This window comes from Anas platyrhynchos, chromosome Z (genome assembly GCF_047663525.1).
Source record: "Anas platyrhynchos isolate ZD024472 breed Pekin duck chromosome Z, IASCAAS_PekinDuck_T2T, whole genome shotgun sequence".
Lineage (NCBI taxonomy): Eukaryota > Metazoa > Chordata > Aves > Anseriformes > Anatidae > Anas > Anas platyrhynchos.
Window position 1 is genome coordinate 28,285,068 of NC_092621.1, and position 20,815 is coordinate 28,305,882.

The 20,815-nt window shown below is 44.2% G+C and overlaps 1 protein-coding gene across 2 annotated transcripts in view; it reads left to right on the forward strand.

Annotated features, from left to right (window-relative positions):
• The window catches only part of KANK1 (KN motif and ankyrin repeat domains 1), a 125,682-nt gene that overhangs the window by 737 nt on the left and 104,130 nt on the right, over positions 1-20,815 (forward strand). The window contains exon 1 of one of the 2 annotated variants that reach the window (XM_072030828.1): positions 6,643-6,767. The exons of the other annotated variant lie outside the window; for it this stretch is intronic. The gene's annotated coding sequence lies outside the window, so the exon portion shown is untranslated. Of the gene's footprint in view, positions 1-6,642; positions 6,768-20,815 lie in introns of those variants that run through there. 2 annotated transcript variants of the gene reach the window in all.

A 20,815-nucleotide genomic window follows, 5' to 3' on the forward strand; every position in this document is an offset into this window, starting at 1 on the left:
GAACGTGCATTAACTTTGGCTGCTGTGCATGGATCTCGAAAAGCACTTAAAGACGTCATGGTGTGTCTGAAAACTGTTTTATTCTTTCTGAAACAAAGAACGTGAAAAGGCCCTATAAGTCGGTGTATGATTGTGTTTAAAAACTTATTCAGGCATAATTGTAAGCCTCGGTACTGCAAATGACTTTCTTGTGACTTCTTTGGCCCTGGGTTTTACTTAAGACCAAGCTATGTTTAGCTTTCTTGTTCTGATGTTAAGGTCAGTCGTGGTGTGCTTTTTGTAAAATCAAAGCTCTAAAACATTTAATTAACAGCATAGCCCTTCTGGCAATTCTGTAGCTTAGTTGACAACCTTGAATCTTGGCTAGCCAAGAAAGGTGGCCACGGCAATTTGCTGATTGAAAATATCAGATGTCTTGCCCTTTTACTTCACTCTTTCTGATGGGGTGGCTGGCTCTGATTAAAGGCTGTGTGTGCATGTTGTGAAGAAAGTAAAATATGTGAGAGGTGGAAGGCGGCTGATTGGTTTAATGCACGTTTTAGAAGGGTTGAATCCTAGAATAGGCACCCAAGGTAGAAAGAAAGCCCTGACTTTCAGTGGATTTTCAAGCCCCTGGAATTACTGCTGGGGTCTTCATGAGTCCGGTTCCTGAAGGGAATGGTGCATGTGGGGCACAGCTCCTGGTTGGGACCCATCTAGCCAGCCAGTTGCATCTATGAAGTCTTGTCTCTCCTCCAGCTGGGAACATCTGGCTCGTGTTAGTGGCTAGGTAAAATGGGATCAGATCCCCAGAATGCTTCCTCAGCATAAGGTGTCTTGTGGCACAGGAACTTGTCTTGTTCCTCCAGCCATTTCGAGTCAGAGGTTGTACCTCTGCTGCGTGGGACCTGGGGGGACTGGCTGTGTGAGTTCATAGTGTGAGCATCCCGTGGGGTGTAGGTGCATGTGGGAAAACGTGGCTCTCTCTGACAGGACAGCATTCAGCAGCAGTATAACACCAGGCTGGGCAGAGGTGTAGGTGGCTACACACTCTACTGCTGATCTAAATCTGTGATTAACCCATCATGTGCTTGTTGGTGGGGTTTGATGTTACTCTGAACTCTTATGTGATGTCACAGTGAGATTTTTCTGTCTATTGCCTGAGTCCCAGCCAGAGGAAAACTCATCAATTAGTGTGGATGGTTGTCTGGTGGCAAACATGATACTGCCATTAAATAAATTACTGATGACTGCTCTGGCTAATTTGTTGACAACTTCTGTAGCACTCCAGCCTGTAGAGGAGTCCGCAGTGCCTCAGGTTTTAAACTTGCACAAACCTGCTTTCTTTAGAGATTAGGTCTTAGTTTAAAATTGCACTAGGGAAATTGAGGACAAAACTTGGCCCTCAATTGGAAACTGAAGGGGGAGCTTTTAGGTGCTGCTTGAGCAGGTTTCTAAACACTACTTCCATGCCATGGGCAGAACTGGCAATGGATGTATTTCTCATACTATGAATGGCTTCTGTATGAGACGAGTCTTTTCAATCATTCCCCCTTGTATATGTTTGCCTTTTAGGCAGTTTTCTTGGGCTTGTAAGCTTCTGGTACTGCTTATGGACTTGTTTTCTGCAGTGCCCTGTGTATCTAAATAATAGATGCTGAAAGTGAAATGAAAACTTCTAAATGAAGAGTCTCTTATGTAAATGATGCAGAGCTGTCGGAAACAGGCAGCTGATCGTGCTTTTAGTTACCAAAGCATTAGTTGTTAATTGAGGACAGTTGCAAATTTTCTTGTGGTGTCAGCACCTATTGTAGTGGTAGGTCATGGAAAAGGAGGTTTTTCCTAGTCATTTAGCTAATGGAATTGGCTAATGGGGCATGGTGGGAGTTTCAGGCGTCACTGCTTGTACTGTCTGATCCATCCAAACTTGCCTGTGTGCCTTAGAAAGGGAAGAAATGCAGAACTCCCAAGGTAGCTTGAAAGCTCGTGTGTACGTACATGTGCAAGTATGATTTTTTTCCCTAGATTTTTATGCATTGTGGCAAGATGACAAGTGTTAAGCTAATAGGTAGGTTGTGTCATAATGATGAGGAGTTCACTTGGAATCACAACACAAAGTGAACAATCAACAACTTGCAAAAAGTTTTGATTCCACCTAATTTTCTGACAATGCAGTATATGTAGCTTGTGAATAACTTTCTAACTTTTTGTGTGAATAAAATTCTAACTTTTTTTTTTTTACTGGATTTACTTAAAACATTTTTGTTTGGATTGTATTCTGACTTCTTATATACAAATCTTATTTAATTACTTACAAAAGATACATGAGTTTGTCTTGACTAGAGATTCAGATTTATGGTCAAACTTAATGTGTTTGGTTCTAGTGGGAAATGATTCATCTTAAGTATCTTAAAAGTATCTGTTTTTGCGGTTGAATAATTGGCAGTGCTCTAAAAAGCATTTAGGCATCTCATGGAGAAATCATGGAAACCACTTAGGCTTGTCAACTTTGATACTCCAAGGTTATCTCTTACTACCATTATAGATGCTGCCTGTTGAGGTGAAATAATGTGCAAGCTGTCTGTATGTCAGACGGCTGGGGCCCAAAGAGAAATAATAGTACATGTCAGGAACAGGATAGTTGATTATTTCTTGCAGTTATATATTTTGTGAAGGTTACTCCTAGCCATGTTGTATTGTGAATTATACTCTAATTTCTATCTCACTTGCTTCCTACATGTATTTTACTCAGGAAAGCTGTCTGCAATCATGACAGCTATGTTGAGACTGGAAGTTAAATCTGAAGACTGGTTTAAGGCATAACCATATTATTCTTACAAAATTTTCCCTGGCAACCTCTGCAAGATAGTAGAAAGATGTGTATGGTGATAGTCATTTCTTCACCATTAAACTGTACTTTTCCATTGATGAGGAAAACAGGAAATGACTTTTCAGGTGTCAACTGTTGGTACTGAAAATGCTTTCTGAGCTTTGCTAGTAATGCAAGGACTTCTGTCACTCAGATCAGATGCTCTTGCAGTCTGTCCTCACTTCCAGGCTGTCACAGGCCCTAGGCTCTTACCCATGTATGAAGCCCAACAAGTAGTTTAGCTAAAGCATAAGTTAAAGAAGGCACCTTGCTAGACTTAAAATGCTGCCACAGGCTTCCCTTGGCAGCTTATATCAATTTTTAGTCTCTTTCTGCTCTCAGAAATGTTTGTGATTTCTAATTAGAACTGTACTGGAGAAGGACACCTGACAATTAACCATGAGTCATAAGTTTGCGTTCAAATGTCCCTTTAATTTTTCAGACGAGTTAGTATACTGAAGGCAGAGGCATCAGGCATGAACAGTTGAAACTTAAATGTAGCTAAGCAAATCTGTCATACAAGTCTGGTCTTTTTGTCAACCAAAATACTGATCTTGAAAACGTTTGCACAGGCTTCCTACTGCACACAGGAGCCAACATTAGACCCTGGTATCTCATCCAACCCTGGTGCGCTGGAGGCTGCAACACTTCCCTAAAACAAGGCCTCTTGAGGAAAAGTGGTCTGTTGAAGGGTGGTGGCTGGTTGAACTACAAAAGACTGGGAGCTGGAGCTGCTTCAGAGCCAGCTGGTAGACATGGGCCACCCAGGGGAGGGACAGCAAGGACACCTCTGTGTGGCTTGGGCCTGCGTTCAGTGCACCTCTCAAGTGACAGACCAGATGGCTTGCTGGCCTGCCATGGTTTGGCAGCCTTCTTAGCTCGTGCTTTATGAAACTTTGGCACTTGCCATGGAAGTAGAGGGTGCCCTTCCCATCTGTAAATGCCCTGAGCTCTATTGGTGGAGGTTGCCAAGTATCTGTGGTTTCCTTTCTGGCCTGCCTTCTTCCATGCCCGGAGGGAAGCCCATGCATGGTTGTGAGGCTGTAGCACGCTGGCTGGCGTGGGTTGTGCTGCTGCTGCTGCTGGGTCTTCTGCGGTCCTGCTCTCTCAGTCCATGGTCCACCATGGCACAAGCAAGTGTCCTCTCCTCAGGTGGTTTGGGTGGCTTCTCTCCTTCACCTGGGTGCTTTTAACAGGGAGGCAGCGGAGAGGCCTGGGGCAGCCCTGGCTGCTCGGGTGGGTTGCAGGGAGAAAATAACAGCCAAGATGTTAATTTTCCAGCAAAGCTCCAGCCCCAGTAAGGCTGCTCTGTGCTGAGGAGTTTTGTAACAGAGGTTTTGAGAACTGTGTAGTATTTGCACACACAAGGTTGGGGAGGACTAATCTGTCCCTTGCCTTATGACTTGTATCAGTCTGTAATTAGCAGACATTGTGGTTTTTTTTTTTTTTCTTTTTTCTTAGCATTAAGTCCCTAGTTGTTGTTGTTTGTTTTCCCTGAGGACTTTAGGGTTGCCAAGCATGGCTCTGGATAATACTATTACCTGTACAATCCTTCTCTCAGCCTCACCATGCTGATAGTCTTCATGGATGCTTTGCAGTGATGATGACTTCTGTAGCATGGATCTATATGCACACATGCACATGCGACCAGGAGTGGGAGTAGTCAATATGTCTTTTTATTCTTTTGTTGTTTTGGCCTCCCAATTGCATAGCTTGATCATACCTCATCTGTGTGATAAGAAGCTCTGATTTACTTTTTATGTGCCTTTCTTTATTTTATGTAATTCCTTAGCTGCTTCCAGATAGTGCTTTCTCAATCTGTTAAAAGCAAGAGTAGTTTCTTTTCTGAGACTTTCATTATTTTGACACATTTCTGATCCCTTTCCAGATCTCCAGTGTAATTATTAGGGGGGAAGGTGCTGCCCAGGGTGACCCAGGTGGTTTTGCACCATGAACTTCAGATATGGTGCTGGAACTGCAGCAGTGTCTCTTGTTGCCATCGCTATGAATCCTTGCATCTCCTTGCTTTTCCCTGCAGGGCTGCAGCCTGCTGCAAACCTGTGCCCCACTGAGATGATTGAAGTCTCCTCCTGTCCTCCTGCTGCCAGCTTCTTTGTGAAGGCACTAATATTAATGGGCTGTGGGACAAAACTGCTTGGGAGCACCAGATGTGTCTGGAAACAAACCTGTTAGACCTAGATCAAGGGGTGGGCAGCAACCCAGTTCCAGCACGGAGGTGAGCCATGACTTCGTGTCCGTTAATTCCTGACTCTGGGATTCCCCCATGAGCCTGTGGAAGCCAACGTGGCTTATTCTAAGTTGTCCCATTGACAAACATCTCTGAAAGTGGTGGGCAGGAGCATCCCACTCTGCACGTGGGATTTGGAAAACGCCTTTGCCTCATGTTTCATATTCATGCAGAGATGGAAGAGTATAGTTTAAAATAGTGATTTCCTGAGTTATTCTGACTTTTTTTTTAAATGTAATTAGTTTTGATATGTAACGGTTGGGAGTCTCCCCTGGAGTGAGACATGTCAAAGGTTGAATGTGTTTGTTTAGGTGCATAAACATGGCTGTGTATGTTAGGACTTCTGTCACAGTGTTTTCATTCACTTCATGAGCTGCTAAATGAGAAAAGGAGGGGTCTCATTCCAGAGCTGCTTTGGAACAGCTGTGTCAAAAAACCCAAAGGACTGCAGACAATAGTAAACTTTCTGCAAATGTTGCTCTTTTCATCCCTGTCTCAGCATATGGTAATGCAGAGGATCTCTAAGGGTTACTCCCAGCTAATCCGGTTTGGACAGAGAAAGAAAGATACATCAGAGTTTTTTGCAGTTCTTCAGTACTGTGCCAGAGAACTTGCCAAGAAGTGCAGTGACTGGAAAGAAAAAAAATAAAATCTTTGTATTAAGACTAGAGCCTTTCTTTCTCTTGTTTTTGGCTTTTAAGTGTTTTAGGATATAAAAAGTAACAAAGGACAGTCAAGATGTTGATTATCAGACAAAGGTAAGGGGACATGACCCATGCATAATTACTAATGAAACAATATTGTGAAACTTGTGTCTCTGATTTCCAGGCTTCCGACAGAAAAGTCTGAACAAAAGAGTTGATAGGTCTTTTCTGTTTTGCAGTTTGGCAAAGGCAATTTAAAGCCCGTGGGGCTTTTGTCTTTTTTTGTCTCACCAGTGCTTTGTTAGTAACCCAGATGCTAGTAGACAGGTTCTACTCTATTTCAACTCCTTCTTTTCAGTGTCTACTTGTGATGTCAGTGGTTGATATACTAAGGCACAGCCTGCTTCCCACGGCAAGCCTGGCTTTTGGAGGGCCTTGCTGGAGCAAAGCCTTGCTTTCTTCGAAGTGAATGTGCCTTTAGTTGACACAGCAAAATATCTGCTGAGAGAAGATATTTAGCTGAAACTTTCTTCAGAGTAGGAACTGATGCTGGGGTTGATCCTGCTTTTTTTTTTTTTTTTTTTGAACAGAATGCCTTAATGTGTAATGATACGTCTATTTGAATCTGACTTTTAATGCCAATTACACACAGGTAGACCAAGTTGTATCTGGTATTCTGTGATAGACAACTTTGATATGCATTGTGTACATTTTAGATCACCAAACAAAGGTCAAAATCAGGCAGTTCATTCACCATGACTTGTCATGTAGCTGAGAGTGTGTGCATATCCCTTCAGGCTCCATTAGCATGAGTTAACTTTGTAATTGGGTTTCTGGGGCAAACAGGGACAGGAAGCAGAAGTAATTTTGCAGGCCAGGCTCAGCTTTTTTGTTCATTGCAGTGTAAGTGCACAAGAGACCAGAAGTAAAAGATGGTCGCAGTATGGCTGGAGAAATCCTAACGAAGTGGAGGACATTGTCCAAAACTGCATATGAACGCTATGGAAAACCATACAAGTACACCAAGGTGGGACTTCATGGCTATCCTAAAGTAGGGTTTCCATAGCTCCTGTGTCTTTCAGTATACCTCCTAACTTGCTCTGTGTTCTCTGGCTTTCTGTTCATCTGTCACTGTTACCTTTTCTTGCAGAGACTGGCTTGCTGAGTAAAGATCGGTTGTCCCTATGAAGATGTTAATAAAAATGTATGTTTTAAACTTAAAATTCTCTTCATAATCTCGTTTTCCACAAACAAAACGAAAAACAGGGAGAAAGTTTCCATGTTAACTATCACTTCTCATAATTTTAGTCCATGAATTGTTTTGCTGAAGAACAACTTTTTCTTTTAAAAAAAGAAAAGTTCACTTTGGAAAATGTTAGAATTCTTGAGCAGGCAAATTTGCATTTTGGTTTCTAATTCAAAGACACCTGAAAAGAGCCAGAAGACTTAGTGTGGATTTATGAGTGGGATTAGAATTAAGCTGCTTCACAGCATTTAAAAAAAAAAAAAAACTTTTCTCAATAAACAATTTGCTTTTAAAACAACAGTCTTTATCCCTGACTAGCCTTAAGATTTTACAGAAAGCAACACAAGAAGAGATTTTCTTTTAAGTTCCATTCCCTCATGATGTGGTATTGAAATAATTCTTAAACGTTTAAGTTGCCTTTTTTTTTTTTTTTTTTTTTATGGTAAGCTCTTGAAGAGTTTATTTTCTCAGATGAATGCAAGACTTATTCTGGCTTGGAAATTGGGACTAAATGTTTTCTTCACACATGTACTTTGCCTGTAGTCTGCTTGTATTCTCTTATGGTACGTTGGTAGTTTCCCCATGTCAGAGTCACCTGCAAGAAGACCCTGTGAATGAATCTCTCTGAAATCAGGACGTGATGAAAATGGTGTAGCTGTGATAAGCTGCAGTCTTGTCAGCTTCACTTTGCTGGGCTGACGAAGTTCATGCATTTTTCTTAACTCTGTTCTTCCGTGTTTTGTTTTTTTTTTTTTTTATTATTATTATCACTTTCAAACAGAAAAGGGCTGAGCAGTGTGTAGTATGAGCTTTCTTGCTCTCTTCCTGATCCCATCAGTGATTTATCACTCGGTCTTTATCTCTTTTGTGTGTTTGTTCTTGCAGTTTCTCACCCCATCACCGCTGCTGCCCGTGACCATTGTCATGTTTTTAAGCAATGTGTGAGATCAGTCACATCCACGAAAATACTAGTGGCTGCCAGGAACCTTCTCAGCTGGGGAATTTTAAGGAAAACAAGCCCTTCTTTGTGGCCGTGCACACATCATGACTGTCACGAGGTGCACAGTAGGCGTGCTAAGGAGATGCTGCTGGCTGGCGGTGGCATCAGCCCTGCGGGGAGCTCTTGCTGTGGCAGCACTCCTGCACCAACCTCTCTCTCTGCTGGATATTGGGACTAGGAAAGTGGTAGAAACAGCCTGGTGTTGTTCATGAACCTTTAAAACAGCGTTCCTCATGCCGTAAGAAATTGTTATTTTTGGCTGCAGTAAAGCTGGGAGAGCGTCAGGTCTGTTCCGTGTGCAGCAATTCCTTTGCTTAGCCTGGGGGAGAAAAAGCAGAAGGGGTGTGCTTGTAGGGCTGAATATCAAATCACTGGCTGAGGACGTGTTAAGTGCATGTGTTTATTGCTCCTGATGCTGGTATGTTTTTGATGTCAGCAACTTGCCAAATACCAGGGGACGGACCTGCAGTTTGTTTCAGCCGGTGTAGGTATTGGCGACAAAAGGTCTTGCTGCAAAGCTGCGTGCGAAGTTTTGCATCCACGAGCACAGGCTGGGACGGGAAGGGACCCATCTGCTGTGACCTAAAGACTCCTGCAGCAACCAGAATCAGCCCTGGGTATTGTACCTGCTCTCACTCCCCTTTACCAGGCAGCAAAGCCCCCTTGGCCCCCGTCTGCATTGCTCACATTCCCGTGATGCTTGTGCCTGTTCGTGCACGCGTGGGGTCGACAGGGCTGGTCCTTCAGCTCGGCCGGGAAACCACAGGAGTCTGCCTGCTCCTGTCCTCCCTCAGTATCCATCAGAGCCCCCCTGCCCGCATTGCTCGCATTCCTGAGTTGTTTCAGTCGGGCAGGCGCTCTGCTTTGGAGACTTACCGCTGCGTGAAGGAGTCGCAGCAGCTTGCTTGTAGCTACACCTTCGTGGAAGGGCAGTGATTTACAGCCCTTTCCCCCCAGTTTCAGGAACAGCTTGGTGCTCTGGTGCTGGTTCTGGGTGGCTCCAGGCCTTTTGGTGACAGCAGGTCAGTGATGTGACAGAGGCATGTGAGAGCATGCAAACAAGGGGCTAGATTTTTGGCTGTGCAGGGTCTGAAGGAGAGTGGTGCAGTTGTGGAGGAGGTGCAGTGCTCCTGAATTGGCTCCTGGAGCCTCCACGGCTGTTGTGTAGGGAGGAAGTTTCACAGCAATTTCAATTAAAAGGCCTTTTCTCCCCTTCTTCCTCCAAGCAACTTGTTGATTTGCATCACAAAAGTTGGCCAGCGTTTTCTCCTCTGTAAGCTGCAGAAAATAAGACCTCTTCAATTGCTCGAGTAAAAATGGTCTGATTTATGGGTGTCTTTATGCTCTCTGGTGCCTTTGAGAGCAACTGTTAATTGAGCTGGTCAATACTGTATTATGCAATGTCAAGTTACAGCCATTCTGGTACCAGTGCTGGCTGTCTGGGGTGACTGGTGCCCTGCAGAGGAAGAAGACAGGTATGTAAGATGTCTTTCCCTGCACATCCAATCTTCAGAAACACTGGGCTGGTGTTCCCCTGTCTAACCAAAACTCTGCCAGAGATTTTTTGAGGAAAAACATAAATTGCAATTAAATATGTGTGTAGCTAGGAGAATGGCACTTACTATTTTCTCTCATCCAACAGCACTTTTTATGCACATTAAACTTAGTCAAACCAACTTCAGCTGAGCTGGGGGCTAGAGTGTTTAGCCATGTTGATTTCTACCCTGAAGTTGCTGAGACAGATTTGCTCTGATGTTCCTGCCTTAAGTTTCTGTGAAAAGATGCATGAGCATGGGAAGTCCTTGACAATGTGATTGGTGTGTCTGTACTGTAGGTCAGAAGCAGGTACTTTGTTTTCTCCTTTGTGTCAATCTTTCTTTGTCTGCCTAAAACCCGAAGTAGTACAGAGGTTGTCAGAAGGGGACAGAACAAGTAACAGAAATCTGTATTGCCTCAGTTTTGTTTCTGTACTATTCTGCAAAACTGTAGCATAAATGTTTCTGCTCTGAACAGGAAGCCTAAACATGGGAAAAGTGTTAGGGTTATCAGGGGAACATTTTCTTTTCTTTCCCGTGTAAAATCTTCATTTGGACTTGTGCTTGAATACTTCAGCGAGGCTGACTTTGTCCTGTCCAAATCCAGAGTAGTTTTCTTTGCCAAAAATTGAGGTAAGACCCAGATAAAACCTAACATGTGATGAGTATCTAATTCCTTTAAGAACTGTGTTCTCTTGCAATGAGTTACTCACATAAAAGCAATTGCTAAACCATGTCTAGACTGCAGAGTCCGGGATTCGACTGAATCTAATTAAAGCAATAGTGGCTTGCAGGTGAGGATTTAACTGCAGTAGATCATTGTAGCTTCTGCTACAAAGAGGCTGGTCTTATCTGAGATGGGTTTTGACTTGCATACAGAGGTAAATTAAAGTCAGCCAAAATGGTGCTTTCCCCCACTTGTCTAGCCTGCTACACAGTGAGAGGTATCTGCCTGCAGCAGGATGAATGAACAGCTCGTGGAGACGTAGTCTTCAGCACAGTGTCCTAAGGAAAGCTAAAATCAATTTCCTGCTAATTTTGGTGAATTAGGAGGGTAGCTCTGGAGGATTAGCAGGATGCTTCTGACTACACCACGTGAATATAAGGCGGCTGAAAGTATCCCTGCTAGATGTACCAGTTCTGACACTGGGGTTAAACTTGCTCAAGGGGTAGCTCTGTCTGGGCCATGCCAGCTGACCACCTTCCTGATTAAGCTGGACTTTTTCATCCCATCTGTGCCGATTGCCTCATCCTGACCACTTAAGCCACGTTGATTACCAGCTGAGTATTGATTGAGGGGGATTAGGGGAGGCCTGGATGCCCAGCGCATCTGGTTTCTCCCAGCTGCCCACAAGCTGCTGGTGTGGAAGCCGTGGCACCGCCTGCAGGTCCCTATGGGAGCTGCTTGGGATAGCTTTCTTCAGGATGAAGAGGCACACTGCGACTCCTGGCTTCTGGTACTTTTACCTCGTGGCCTTGAATGTTTGCCCAGACGTGTCTGTGAAACATCTCTGCTGTTCTCATGCTTTTGCTATTCCTCTGCCTCAGCTCCCCTGACTCCTATTTCCTGTAACTTTTCTATCTAGCACATGCTTTGTTCACTCCCCATCAACTTGTGCCTGCTCCTCCTCTTTCATAGCAAGAAAAAAATAAGATAAAAAGTAAAAGAGCTGGTCCTGATAGATCTCAGGCTCCTCTGTCAAATTCGGCAAGTAAAACTTTGTCTTGAGAAACTGTTCCTTTGTGTTTTCAGTCTGTCATCAAATTTCTGTTAGTCCTGAACTTTGTCTTAAGGGAATATTGCAGGAGTGATGAGTCAACTGTGCAGTTACTTTTCCCTTCATTACAAGGGGGGGAGGAGGTAAGGAAGGAATACAGGTGCCTCTCATAACATAGCAGCACTGGGCAATAACTGCAGCTTTTCAGGCTGATGCAGTCCTGTGAGGTGTTATAGTTTGGTTATGGAAAAAGAGGTGCTAGGCTGCCTTGGCTATTCTTGGTACTCAGAGTTGCAAAGAAAAAATATCTGTAACTAATGAAAGATGCACGTAGTACTTCCTGGCAAGCTGCAGAGAGGAAACTTTTCTCAGCAAGGCATGTTGGCCTGAATTTTGTCATGTATGTGTGTGTGTTTTCTTGCATTTCTGTTGTCATCTTGGAAACAGTATAAAATCAAACTGGGAGGGGGAAAAGAAGGGAAAAAACACATTTGCTAGGGGTCACAGAATGCAAATGTTTTGGGATGTCACAGGTGCTGCTGTTAGTCTGAGATGCTTGCATCTGGGCAGTGTGGGCTGTGGACTGTCCCCAACATGTGTTCTGTGTATGTCAGAGGCTCTGACCAGCTGAGTCTGCAGCAGAGTGGTATTTTCTTAGCTGTGAATGCTGACTTACATACACATGGCATTTGACCTGACCTTTTGATTTCCTTTCATTAACGTGTTAATTGAGTGGTGATTGTTACAAGGCTGCTAACATTCTGGGAGAAGTATGGCTGCGACTGACTTGTGCTTTACATTCCTGTATGAATTATGTTTTGTTATTGTGTGTGTGTGGGGGGGGGGGGGGGGGGGGGAGGGAGGGGAAGCTGTTGTACTCCATGGCTGGCTTATGATTCACTTTGGATGGCCCAATTGGGACTGAAGTCAGGTGAGGTGAGTGATGGTAATGGTACTGTCAGCACTGATGTTGAAACTGAAGATGGACCTGCAGGTAAAGAAGGCTCCTAGTTATTGTGGAAAAGGGATAATATTCATCTTGTTAGACTCAGATCCCAAGCTTCTCCCTGATTTAGGAAATCTCTGCTTGTTCCATCCATTTACTTGGCTGCTTCTTGAAAACTTCATTTTAAGTCACAGTTTAACTTCCTTCTGGAGGAAGGACGACCCTTCTTACTGTCACCTTGCTGGCCATCTCAAGTGGCAGGAACTGCATCGTAAGCTGGATGCCTTGTCCAGAAGAGCTTCTCCTCTGCTCTGGCATTTGTCAATCCTGTTCATGATGGAAGCTGCAGGTCGTTGTGATATTTTAACTCCTGACCTAACACCACATGAGCATTTCCTCTGCTCTTGCCCGGTTTGTTTGCTGCCCTCTTTGGCCAGCAGCTGTGGAGCTGGGCTGGCTTTGTCTCTGGGTTACACACAGCGCTGGCATGTTGCTGCTGTTCCCTTGTGGCTGCTGGTGTGCTGGCATGAGTGTCAGGCTGAGCAGGAGGCTGCAAAGGTGAAATGTTGGTGCAAGAGCATGGGCAGGGCAGGGTGGTGTAGTCTTGCAGTGATGCTCGGGGGGGGGGGGGGGGGGGGGAGGGAAGGAGAGCAGGCTGAGCATTTGCATCACAACAGAGACTTGCACAGTAATGTCAGTTCTGGATCTAGCCTTGGTTCAAAGCACCGAGCATAGGTTTTATTAAGTTTATCCCTTTGTGCTGTGAAGCTTGAAGACACTGGTGCAGCCAGACCTTGGCAGGTCGAGTTGCACATCTGAGAGCTGCTTGGCAACCAAAACTCATTTTAAAGAAGTGTTAGAGTAACAAGTCTGGCACGAGGAGGAGTTTCAGGAGTTCAGCTTTATGCTGTCTGTAGGAAAAGTTAATAAATGTCAGGGGTATCTCAAGGGTTCTTTTTTCCTATCATGCTTTGTTTTGTGTGCTGTGGTTAGTCCCACTGAGACTGTAGAATCGGTTTCTCAAAGGCTGGTGATAAAATACATCAGTTAAAATGAGGATGAAGGCTGGAAAAAACTACTTAGTTTCGTGGACTGTTCCTTTCAACACTTTGAATTAATAGTGTTTTTTTAATTAAGAGTTCATCATACCAGAACTATGTAGCAAGTCATACTTCTAATCTGCTTCCCCTCAAGCTGCATTTCTTTGTAATTGCCAGGTGCTGTATATGCTAGTAGAAACAGAGGAAAATATGAATATATCTGTGCTAGAAGAATATCTGAGGGAGGATGTTGAAAGCAGGCTGCTAATATCAGTTTTTTCTTTCTTTTTTTTTTTTTTTTAGGTTGTGGGTTACCGTGTGAATACTTCATTTTAAACAGGATAAAAGGAGAGGGCTATTAAACCATAGTTCTGCCTTCACTTTTCCCATCTGGTGTCTCTGATCTTTGTTAAGCTCACTTGTCTCTCTCCCAGCTCAGGCCCAAAGGTCAAAAAGGGGTCACTGCATTTGGAGCTCTGACAGTGCCTAAGCATCCTCTGGAGAGAAAAACAAAGAAAAAACATCTCCCCTTCATCCCCTCCCCTGTCCCTGGTTGTAGCGCATCCAAGAGTTTTTTTTGCTATACCTTGGTGATGTCAGAGTGTCCTGCAGCAGCTGTTCACATGTTTTGGTGGGCTCCCATTCCACCAGCTCCCACCAAAAGTTTAAGCTAAAGAAGAAACAAGCTGTGAATGCAGACTACCATTTGCTCCGCTACCACCACCTAAATCTTCCCCCTCTGGCTGCGTGGCTTCAGTGCCAGCTCACAGCACAACTGTGACAGCTGGTTGGTGTCCAAAGTCCTTTGTGTTGTTTCAGCTTGAGTCGGGAAATGATCTGTCAGAGGATCAAAGGACTGATGGACTGAAATAACTTTTTTTTTCCTAACCACAGGTTTGACACAGATGTAAATATTATCTGGTAATATTTACAATATACTCATGGGGGCTACCAGTCCCCTGAGACAGGAGTGATTTCTGGCGTTTGTGCAAATCAGTGGGGCTGGCATGACTGACCACAGTGGACTGCTAGAGCTTGCATTTGGAAATAAGACCAGGTGTGCATGTGGAAACAGGAGAAGGTCTCTTAGCTGGTCATCTGTTACAGCTCTTAAACCAGTGAACGACAGGCTCCCAGCCCATGGCAGGCACTTTGCCTGGCAGTGTCCTGGCCCCTGGGGGTTCAGTGACTCACAGCTTTGTCTCTTAAAGCTTGGACACCTGGGATCCGAGCAAGACCCAAAATCCTTCTTTATGGTGTGCAAAGCCTCCAAGGACATGAAAGGCTGGTGCTGCAGGGCTGCGTAGTTGCAAGCAGGTGGGGTCTGTGCTCTGGAGGGGAGGAATAAGATTGCTGGTACCTGGTGAACTCTGGGTTATTGGAGTAGTTTTTGTCTGATAGACCCGAGGGCAGTCACAAGAAACAGGTGGTGTCAGGATGCCTGAGTGATATCAGCAAGGAGTCCTGTGGAGACACACAGAAAAGACCTGAAGTGAGCTGTTAATCGGTAACATCCCACAGTGAGTCATCCCGACACTGCCTGTGATACCAAGCAGTGATGTACACAGTGTAAAAGGAAGGAATGTGTGCAAGTGAGTTTATCCCAAGTAGGGGAGGACACGCCCTCAATTTACACCAAAAAAAAAAAAATGTTTATGGCATTGTATTGCTCCTGAGAATGAAAAACCGAGTTTAGTAGGAAAGAAGAGACTCTGCCTTTATACATTCTGCTCCATCTCATGCTTCAGATCTGATAGCATTAGAGTGAAATGCTCAGTAATCATCTGGAGGATAGCTATGTAACTTCTGCTTACCCAGACAAGCCACTGGCCACCAGCACTCCTGGTTCAGCCTGTCTGTGTCTCCAGGTTCCTCTGGCCATCCTCTCCCAGGCTGAAGCATGAAAAACGGCTTGAAGCCAGCCAGTCTCCTCACAGAGGAGCTTGTCCATGGGAACCGATTAACCTGCAACAGGGTATCATCAGTGGAGGATTTCTGCTTTAAAATCTCTTTGTGTATGTAAATTATAAATGTTCCTCTTGTTTGCCCAGAGCAAAATCTGGTGTGTTTCAGTGTCTGGTCCTGACACTTCCCTTCTTTAGCTGTTGGCTCTGAATTGCACACCTGAGACTGAACTGCAGGTGTCTTCAGATTCAAACCAAGTAAAGCATTCTTCCTTCTTTGATTTCAGGGAAGCTTGTGTTCCATGGTAAGGCAAGAAATTGCAGTCCTCTTCTCAAGGGAAAAATGTATCTGAGGCTGCTGGGCAGGAGGGAAGAAAAGCAGTTTCAGGATAGGGACAAAGGGATGGGAAAGCTGAAGCAAGAAAACACAGTTGACTAGGCGTACATCTGCCATGCATTCCAGTTGTACAGTGTGCTCAGGGGTGACATGACACAGCATATATGACATAGTCAAATCCTTTACATTACTGATTGTCCAGCTGTCCTGTGCCAGCTTTGACCCATGCAGTGCCAAGGGAGGGTCTTGGTGCTCCCACTTTGCCTTGGGTACAAGCAAGTTGTGAAGGGGAATAAAACTGGGAGTGTAAACATACCTGCCAAAGGGTGATGGGGCTAGATCTCCTCTGGGTGTTGCACTAGTTTATATCTTGGCCTCCCTCATCCAAAACCACAATATAAATTCAAGCAGCTGCATGCTTCATTGCATTTTAGCTGAAAGGAGGGACATCACAGACACAGATAGGGTGTGAAGGGTGAAAGTTGTTTGGGTTTTACAGTGTTTGTGCTTGCAGGTGGGTTTGTTCATTGAAGTTTTAATGGCTGTGGTGTCCGCTTGGCAGTCCAGAAAGATGCAGCTGATCTGCAGGTGCTGTGGATGATGCTTTGACTTATGGCTTTATCTGCCTGGTGACAGCCAGGAGTCCAGCTCCCTCTGTCAGGGCTTCTTTGCTGGCATTGTGATAGTGCTAACAGAGCAGCTGTGCTAGGCAAACAAATTACTGCTGGCTGCAGAAGGCTTCGTGAGAGCTGAAGTCTCTTTGCAGAGCCTCTTCCTGTTCTCCCATTATTTCTTCTGACTCATCTCTCATCTTACTGATAGTTTCAAAGATCTTTTTATAGCCTTTTATCCAGGTTAACTGAGCACCTAAAGGAACAGTGCCGTGCCTCCCTCACTTTCAAGTGCTTCAGCTGCCTGTCTTGCACTGGCTTGTCACCCTGAAATGGCATGTGGGCTCTGCCCTGACAGCAAGCCATTTCTCTTACAACTTACAGAGACTGTTTGTTTTGGGGGAAGTGTCTTCATCGAAGAGAGAGCGTAAGGACTCTTCCTTATGCAAAGTCGTCCTGTTGAAAGTATCTGTGCCTGTGGCATGCTGACCCTTCGTCAAAATGACTGGGGACACAAGTCAGTGCTCTGAACGTTAACCTGTCCTAAAATTGTGTAGCCAAGAGTGATGCTGCTTCTCTCATCTCTTCTCCCTGCCTATGGGGGGAAAAGCTGATCTTGTGAAATGATCCTGTCTCTTCTGATGCCATTTTTCAGAACGAATCAAGCCTCTTTCTTCTAGTGCTATCAGGTGCTTGTTCTTAGATTGGCAGGGACTTTGTGGCTGGAAGCTTTGCAATGCTTGGGTGAGGAGGAATTAATTAGCAGCCTCCTTGCTAGCTGCTGGTGTCCTCTTTCACTCTTCTCAAGTTGCAAAGGGTAAGAATGAGGAGAAAAAAACTCATCTGATAATCTCTTTTCATGGCTTGATGTTTGCCACCCTGGGGCTATTTATACCAAGCATGCTGAGTGGGATTGAGTTTAAATTTTCACCTGCTGTTCTCATGGAGCCTGGGGCCTCTGCAGAGCGCAGCGATAGATTGCAGCCACCTCCCCACCTCACTGCCTTCTCCCCAAGCAGGTCACTGAGCTGGGGGAGGATGGCACGACCACCTCCAGCAACAGAGCACCGTTGCTGCCAGGCTTCAGTTGTGCTTGTGCACTTCAGGGCTTTCCAAGAATTTGATATGATGTGGCTGAATGAGATTAAAAAAAAAAAAACACACCTTCCTCAAGCCCTCCTTCTCTCTGCCTAGCACTTCACTGTTGGAGCAAGAAATTGCCTCTCAGCTTTATTTTATTAATTAACCACTGTTCTAAGAAAGCAGTTCTTCTTTTCTCATTACTGTTTTGATAGTCTTTAAACCTTTTTTTTTTTCCTAACTGAATATCAAAATTGAATTTCTGAAACTACTTTTTAAAAGAACAACTTTTCCTTAATGGCTGTCTAAAATATGTTTTGTGGCAGTCTTAGAGGGTGTATGTGAAAGTCCCCCCAAGAAACTTGTTGCTCCTACTATTAGAGAAGGCTTATGTTGATAGTTCAGATATCTTGGCATTGTAGCAAAACACATACAAGCTGCTCCTCTTGACCCCTGAGGTTTCTGTGGAAGGTCACAATGGAGAGGCTCAAATTCCTGTGTTAATCACATTGCAGCGGACTATCCATACTGGTTTTCCCAAAAGATTAACAGAAAGATACAGCATTGCTTTGAAACATGATCTTGGGAGCATCTAGCTCTTGAGGACAGTTTCTTTCATGTTTAGCATATGAATTGGTTTTGTGTATTTGTAAACTATATACATGTTACTCACTGGAGTGAAATGTGAATGACAGCTTACCGTGCTGGTTGCTTGCTACCACCCCGTGTGTCACCAGAAGCACTTAGTGCTCTCCCGTGGAGTAGAAGTGAAGGATGATGTTTCCCTGTTTTTGTGACGAGTGTGTTCTGAGGAAATCAAGTCACATCTATTACGTGGTTGCTGAAGTACGCAGTAACGCACAGCTTCTATACAGATTTGAAAATAAAAATTTCCCAATGGTTAAGCTTGATAGCAGTGATTTTGCAGGTATTTATGCAATCTAAGCTGAAGGTACTGTTGTTGCTGCTTTAGGACTTGGTGAAACCATTCCCGGGAGGACTGAGCCTTACCCCCATTATAGCTTTTATCAGGCAGCAAGCAGCTCTTTGGCTCCAGTCCAGATATGCTGTGAAATGTGGTATCAAAGTATCTGCTGCATTTTGAGCAGCTTGTTCACTAATTATGGGCTCTGGCATGGACAATACAGCTGGGAGCCTTTGTAGATCTGCTTGTTTCATGCAGGATCTGTGGTTTTCAGTGCTCCTGGTCTGTGGAGGTGTCAGTGTACACCAGGATGACTTGAATGCTTGGTGTGTGCTCAGAGCACTTCCAGACAGGACTGTACCTCCAGGGAGAAGATGAACATACATGATTCTCACTGTCACTTCCCCCCAGAGCAGTCTGGTCTCCAACACTTCTGGAAACAGTCTCTTATCAGTAATGAAACAAAGCTCTTTCTTCCTCTCAGAAGTTGAGCGCTGATAAGGAAGACTGGAAAAGTTTGTTTATACACCTGAATTCCCCCTCCCTCTCTTTTTCCCCAAACCCTGTTTTATGTATAGACAGGCTATAAATTACAACACTTTTTTTTTTTTTTTTTTGATGGAAGCCCTCTGTAATACTTTATCTATTCATTCATTTATTTTTTTTTTTTTCTATTAGGGATCAGTTTATGAAGCAGTGTCATGAAGACACTTACTGCAGGGCAGAGGGGAAGGTGTTCACATTTTTAGTGGGCACTCCTGATGTTTATGTAATGTGCCTAAGTTTGTAGTAGAATACAAAATATTTTATAAGGCCCCAAGGTCTGTCCATGGATAAACTATTTGTCTAGGCCTTCTGAATAAAGCAGGAGAAAGAGCTTAACCAACAAGCCCAGATTATCTCTGTGCTCACACTACTCCTTCCTGGCAGAATGACTTGAGGAAGGTTGTTATCAAACCACTTCTAAATGGGAAAGTCAATACTATACCTTTAAGATTCCGTTCTTTAGTATTTGCTTGAAAAGCAAATACTGGAAAAGGCTTGATAAATTCCTATTCATACATAGTGGCAATTAAATGATTCCAATGAGGATTTGCTGCTAACCTAGGTCTGTGCTCTGTGGGCATTGCTATGCTGCAGATGCACATTGTTCCCTTTCTTTTGGCCACAAACCACTTTTGACTGAAAGCTTTTTCATCATACAGCTCAGGCATTTTGAACAGATATCTCAGGTAAGGTTTAAGAAGGCTGCTCTGTCTTTTTCTAACTGATTTTTAAGTTATAAAGAAGAAGGTGAGAAATTTCAAAATAAAGTTCCCCACAGTTTTCAGAGGTGTCCAAGAAAGTATGCATAGTTTAACCTCTAATGAATAAACCACTATTTGAAAAAACAAGTTTAAAACTAGCAAGAATAAATAAATCCACGGTGAGTTCTTGTATCACTTCACACTGCTTGGCACTCACCATTTTTTTATTTTTTTTAATATCTTGTGTATTCAGGTATATGTAGGGAAAAACTTTAAGTTTTTATTATGTGATCACTGCTGGCAACTCATGTTTGGAAACAGCAACGGTTGTATCCAACGCTGATTCTCAGATCTTGAGAGGTAGTTCAATATATACCTTGCTATGACCTTCAAAAGCTTTGAAGTATATAAACAAAGGGCCAGAGAGGGAGGGAGCTGGCCTGCTTGAAGGATGAAGCAAAAGAATTATTCTAGAATAAGTCATGTCTCTGCTCCATACCAGTGCTACAGATGTGCATGTGTTGCCTGTATGTAGTGCATGGGAAATTGGCTGAAATACTGTGTATCCCACATCTATTTGTAGGGCAAGCATGAGGAATGAAATTGTTGAATCAAGAACAGAAAGTGTCCCCTTGTGGAAAGGGGATAAGCTAGAGCTGCCTGGGAAAAACTATGTGGATGTTACTGTCAAAACATCTTGAAGAGAAACTAGGATCATAGAAGCTGTGGATGATGCATCTTGCTTGGACAGGAGGAGCATGGCTAAGTCTTGAGTTTGAAGAAGAGAAAACCTTAATGTGACAGCAGAAGACTGCGGTTAGATATGTGTGCAGTTCCTCCAAATGCTTTGTTTTTGGAAGAGAAGGCTATGTACAGCGAGGGAGCTCCACATGCTTGGTGTAAAAGGGGCATTGCCAGAAGCCTGAGCAGTTGTGGTGTGAGCCATGGATGTGGGTGCAGCTGTGGGCAAGCACAGTGTCTTGTCTCCAGTCCCCTGCCCTCCTTGTCCATTTGGTAATGCTTTAAGACCAGCCATATGGGTCCTGCTGAAGGTCCTTGGTTGGATGGAGCTGTCACAGGGCTGTGCTGAGGGACAGGCAGGTGCTGCAGTGGCGTGGAGGAGAGGTGTCACCGCAGGAAGGGGTGGGTGATTAGTGGCAGGATGCAGGTGGCACCCTGGCAGGCGTCCTTGCTGGCGCTGCATGAATGGGTGCCACGGCTGCATGTGCTCCCAGGAGAACAAAGCGACAGGCTAAGCTGCCGGTGGTGGCGGGCAAGAAAGCTGAAATTCCCTGGTCTAGCTCACTGTTGTCTCAGCCTTGAGCTGGCGGTGCTCTCTTTGTAATATATGCACAGTGTAACTCCACAGAAAATTTCTTCTGCTCTGAAAACTTTTGTTCTCCCAAGGCCTCATGAAAAAAATCTTCTTAATTGATGGTTTGGACATAATCTAAGCCTGGAGTGTCAGTGTGACTTTTCCATTCAT